The following is a 6000-nucleotide window of genomic DNA, read 5'->3' as shown; positions in this document are numbered from 1 at the left end:
TGTTAGTCCACGTGTCAATTTGAAGGTAATTTTTAAACAACTTCTGTATTGAGGATGTTGTTTAGCATTACGAGATGTAATCAAAATTAAGATATTACATTGTGTGACGGGGTCTTACGTCACGTGCTTTGGTCACCGCTGTTTAAGCAACACAGAGAGACATTGGGGGTGGAGCTGAAACGCCGGCACAGGTGCGCAGGATTTATTAATGCAAAACAGAAAGTAAATATAGATGGTCATGTGACATTACCAGCGATGGTAACGCACAGAGGACACATACAGCAAGCTGTACAAAAATACAAAATAAAACACGGTACAAAAACTACAAATAAAAGGTGCCCCAGAGGGCGAGCGCTAGCCTTTAAAACGAGGCATTCCGCTCCAGGAACCGGCTACACTACGGAACCCTCGCTATACATCACATGGGATCACAATCCCCTAACTGACCTACTCATGAGCCGGTATTCATACAACGACTCGTGCTGCTTCATACGGCCTTGGCTGGGCATTGCCTTCACAAGCACCGCTTGCAGTCTCAAGGGTTGCGTAGCTGTTGTTCCTGCAGAACGGACCCTCTCCTCCAGAGTATACGCTGCTCCCCTCTGGCATGGCGTTACAGTCGCCCCGAACCATCTCCCGCGGATGCTTTTGAACTGACGGACACTCGGTCAAGACCCGCCCACCTGCTGATTGAGGTCCAGCACAGCCAATCACTAGCTGCCCTTCCCCTCAACCAAACCTAGCAGGCAGCAAGTCTCAATCGAGCGCCCGTCTGTAAAACAATAATTCAATTAAACAAATCAACTCCAAAACGACACACAATAAACCCATTTCCCCATACAAATTATATCCACACTAAATACACATGTGCAGGGCAATCGCCCTGCTACACATTGTTTAAAGAATACCCTCACATTAAAAAACTGATGCAAAGTAGGAAAAATAACCTTAAAATGAGCAACATTGATACATGTGATAAAAAAACTATGTGACAATAGACAAGTTAATTTCTGCAAATATGCCTTTTGGTAGTCCCATTAAAGGTGAAGCAGCTTGCTTCGTACATTTCCCATCACACTTAACATGATGGTGCCAAATCTATGGCAATTTTACTTGTCTTTGAATGCTATTATAATTGGTTAAAAGCAGTGGTTGTATTTGAATAAGAACATCACTGTTTCTGATAAACAATAGAAGCCCATCTCCAGGCCATGAATGTGAATCCAATGCATTTTATCTGCATTGTACAATGAACAATGTTTGACAGGGTGACAGCGGGCAGGACAAGCGAGTAATTAAATTGTTCCATAATGATGATTAATAATGTCAGGTTGCATTAACTCTGGTTTCCATTCATTTACAGATGACAGTGGCCATGGCCTGAACAATTGCACGATGACTAAGAAACCCTGAGTGCGCTTACTGTTATGAGTACCGACACAAGCACAGACATGAAAAAACTTCAGCTATGGGAATTAAAGGCCATTTACAGCACTTTTTGAGATTGCTGTCAAAGGGTTCCATTTTGTTGTTAATTTTACAAAACCAACCAATTTAAGAGGCCATAGTTATAAAGAGTTTATTCCAGTCTTTAATTAACAACTGTTTTTTGAAAGGAGATAAACACCTATTGACCTGAACTCTTATCAATTGTCTAAGTCATGTAATTGGAGGTATTTTAATCTTTCTCAAGTTCTTTATTTAGCAGTTTTGTACACTACTGTTGAATTGTCATCTTTCTAAAAATAGGAGTTAATTAAAGACTGAAGTAAACGCTTTGAAAATATGGCCCAGGGTGTTTTAAGCACTTTGAGTGTGATATTTTTTCTTAAAGAGTGAGTAGCTTCAAGGAGCTGCTCTTCAGTTCTAGGTGCGTGCCACAGATATATGTAACATAGACTGGTTCAGTAGACTTCAGGTTCATGATATGGTTAATCTGGTCCAAGAAGAAATAGGTGTATTAAAAATCCATTAGCGATCCATTGATCAGTGTTTTTAGGAGTAAGCACCATCAAGTTTTCTGAATACCAGAAAACTAGGATACAGTAAATTACACATATACACTGCCTGCTTAGCCTCTTTATTAGGACCTGTACCTTACAACGTTTGGTCTCTTTGCCCTGATCACAGCCTTGACATGGCATGGCATAGACTCCACAAGGTACTGCTCTCAAGGTATTTCATGCAACCGGTGCAGGCAGAGGATATGATAATGAATGCCTCCTTCAAGTCAATCCAAAACATGCTACATTAGGGTGAGATGTGTCCTCTGGTCCTGGCCTCTGTGTCTGGAATAGTGTCTGGGGCTGACTTTGTTGACCCCTTTTAGGATTTCAAAAACTTCAATCAAGTATCCCATGTAAACTCTTATAATTGGTGTAGAATCACATTATTTGAGAATGGTTTAAGATAATGGCCATTGTGTAATGGGCCTCAGCTCAGTTGATGTATTAGTGGAAATGCTTGTTCAAACTCCATTCTGCTTACATTGCCACTGCTTGCAAAATAATGTGTTTTCTCTGCTAGATTTTAAATAGAACAATTTGTTGAATAGATCTGATGAATTTAAGGGTACTGGTCTTTCTAAGGAGTCAATATTATCAACCTGTACACAGATAAGCCACAGCAAGTTTTTTAGAGCATTTTGAGCACTGTGCACCAACCTCTGTGGTTATCATTTAGCAAAGCGGTGGTTCAGGCAGGGAAACTCACTTTTAGGACAGATTAAAATTGTAAACATCAAGCATATTAGGCACCCTCACCCTCACCAGAACATTCGTCAGTCAAATGGCTAGTATCTCATTCATCATTCGATAAACAACACGCCCAATGATCAGCTAGAAAGGGCTTTATATATTACCTCAAACCATTCTTCCCCGCTGTACGTCAGAGTTTGCCTCCTGCTCCTCCCTAGCCTCCACCTGTTTTTCGGCTTTGTCTAAGCTATCCTGCCTCTCTGCCCATGGCTTCCCTACAGCCAGCCTCTCTACTATCAGCAAACTAAATTATGGGCAGGGGTAACTCGAATGGCGAGGCCAAAGGCCAAAGATGTAATGGAAATATGTATAACGTAGTATTTGTTGTCTAAGCTTTAATACGTATTGAACCAGGATTATCCTTAAAAAAATAAAAAGTACACGTGGATCCACCTCTTTTCAGCTTTTGCTTTCAAGATATCTTAAAGCACAATTAAATGTTGAAAGTGGCCACGGTTTCATGCTTTTATCTTACTGTGACAGGAATGGCTGAGGGTCTGACGTCACGGCAGAAGAAGGCACAACAAAACCAAAAATGTATGGTGCAGTGGCGCGGGCGCCGTTTTATTTAAAGCAACCAAAAAAATAAATAAAAGGGTTAAACAAAAACAAATCATGAACACAAAATAAATCAAACACAGGTCAGGCTGGGCAGATTGCCTTCACTGTTCCTATGTTTATTTTCTTTTAGTTTCGCTTTTAATCTCCGTCTCGCTCTCTCCGCACCTACAACACCCACCCAGAGTGCCCAGAGCTGCAGGCTTTTATTAACAGGTGACCATCTCCCGATTAGCAACAAATTAAACCACTTAATTCATTCGGGAGATGGCCACCTTCTGCACAAGTTTTAATTAATTACTCCTGGCAGAGGACGAGCACCGATCTCGCCTCTGCCAGGACACGTTTTTAAAAATAAACAAAACAATAACACGGCGCTACGCCGTCATAAATATAACACAATAAAACTAAATAAATAATACAAAACACTCTGCACAGGGGCGGAGGGGGAGACCCCGATCTAAAAATAAATAAACAATGTACAGGGCTGCTCGCCCTGTTACATATCCCCCCCCCCTTGTGCAACGCACACATGGCCCCAACGGCCACCTCCCCCCTCAGTCTCAATGTCCTGGGAGAGGGGGAAGCAAGTTGCTTCTGGGGGGTGGCCATGGTGGAATCTCCAGCACCCCCCAATTCTTCGTGGCCGACAGCTCCCTCTTCCGGGGCTCCCTCCACACTCTGTCCTGCTGCGAAATTGCGGCTGGGGGAGCTGGTCTCCTGACCTTCCCCCTCCTCTTCATGGCCAGCAGTTCCCCTCCGTGGGGCTCTGACCACCCAAACTCCTGCCGCGAAAGTGCGGCTGGGGGAGCTGGTCTCCTGACCTCCCCCCCTTTCTTGATGGCCGGCAGCTCCCCTCCGTGGGGCTCCGACCACATTGTAGTGATCCCAGGCGAAGCCGGATCCCTGGCGACCCCAGGCGAAGCCGGATCCCTGGCGACCCCCGGCGACGGCAGCGGACCCTCGGGAGGCGACGGCAGCGGACCCTCGGGAGGCGACGGCAGCGGACCCTCGGGAGGCGACGCAGGACCGGCAGCAACCCTAGGAGACGCAAGGGAAACACAGGCGACCCCAGGCGATGCTGACGGCGGGAGGGGAGCCCCTGGCCATGAAGGCGGCAGCAGGAGCTCCACTTCTCCCAATGGTGGTGGTGGTGGAGGTAGAGGCAGCTCCTGCTCCTCTCCTCCTGACGGTAAAGGTGGCAGGGGCTCCTCCTCTTATGGCGGCCAAGGCTTCTCCCCTTCTGGCGGCCAAGGCGGCAGGGCTTCCTCCCCTTCAGGCGGCCAAGGCGGCAGGGCTTCCTCCCCTTCAGGCTGCGAAGGTGGCAGGGCTTCCTCCCCTTCAGGTGGCCAAGGCGGCAGGGGCTCCTCCCCTTCAGGCGGCCAAGGCGGCAGGGCTTCCTCCCCTTCAGGCGGCCAAGGCGGCAGGGCTTCTTCCCCTTCAGGCGGCCAAGGCGGCAGGGCTTCCTCCCCTTCTGGCAGCGAAGGCGGCTCCTCCCCTTCTGGCAGCGAAGGCGGCTCCTCCCCTTCTGGCAGCGAAGGTGGCAGGGGCGCCTCCCCTTCTGGCTGCAACAGGGAAACCAGCAGGCATGTTCCCTCTGCTGGCGGTGGTGGAAGCGGAACCAGCAGGCATGCTCCCTCTGCTGGTGGTGGTGGTGGGAGCGACATGTCGTCCTCCCACGGAGATGGAGGCGGCACCAGCAGGTATTCTCCCTCTGCTGGTGGTGGTGGGAGCGACATGTCGTCCTCCCACGGTGGTGGAGGTGGAACCAGCAGGTATGCTCTCTCTGCTGGCGGAGGTGGGAGCGACTCACAGTCCTCCCATGGAGACGGAGGTGGCACCAGCAGGTATTCTCCCTCTGCTGGTGGTGGTGGGAGCGACATGTCGTCCTCCCACGGCGGTGGAGGTGGAACCAGCAGGTATGTTCCCTCTGCTGGCAGAGGTGGGAGCGACTCACAGTCCTCCCACGGAGACGGAGGTGGCACCAGCAGGTATTCTCCCTCTGCTGGCGGTGGTGGAAGCGGAACCAGCAGGCATGCTCCCTCTGCTGGTGGTGGGAGCGACATGTCGTCCTCCCATGGAGACGGAGGTGGCACCAGCAGGAACTCTCCCTCTGCTGGCAGGTACCTGGGCTGTGGACCTTCGGCCTTCCCCTTCTTGGGCCGTGGACGCACCGACTCCCCCCTCTTGGGCCGTGGACGCACCGACTCCCCCCTCTTGGGCCGTGGACGCACCGACTCCCCCCTCTTGGGCGCAGGACGTTCGGGCTCCTCCCTTTTAGGCGCAGGACGTTCGGGCTCCTCCCTTTTAGGCGCAGGACGTTCGGGCTCCTCCCACTCAGACGCAGGACGTTCGGGCTCCTCCCACTCAGGCGCAGGACGTTCGGGCTCCTCCCACTCAGGCGCAGGACGTTCGGGCTCCTCCCACTCAGGCGCAGGACGTTCGGGCTCCTCCCTTTTAGGCGCAGGACGTTCAGGCTCCTCCCACTCAGGCGCAGGACATTCGGGCTCCTCCCACTCAGGCGCAGGACGTTCGGGCTCCTCCCACTCAGGCGCAGGACGTTCGGGCTCCTCCCACTCAGGCGCAGGACGTTCGGGCTCCTCCCACTCAGGCGCAGGACGTTCGGGCTCCTCCCACTCAGGCGCAGGACGTTCGGGCTCCTCCCATTCCAGGTCCGTGTTCCCTC

The sequence above is a fragment of the Acipenser ruthenus genome, chromosome 18, assembly GCF_902713425.1.
Source record: "Acipenser ruthenus chromosome 18, fAciRut3.2 maternal haplotype, whole genome shotgun sequence".
Taxonomy (NCBI): Eukaryota; Metazoa; Chordata; class Actinopteri; order Acipenseriformes; family Acipenseridae; genus Acipenser; species Acipenser ruthenus.
Note: the sequence above shows the minus strand (reverse complement) of the source record.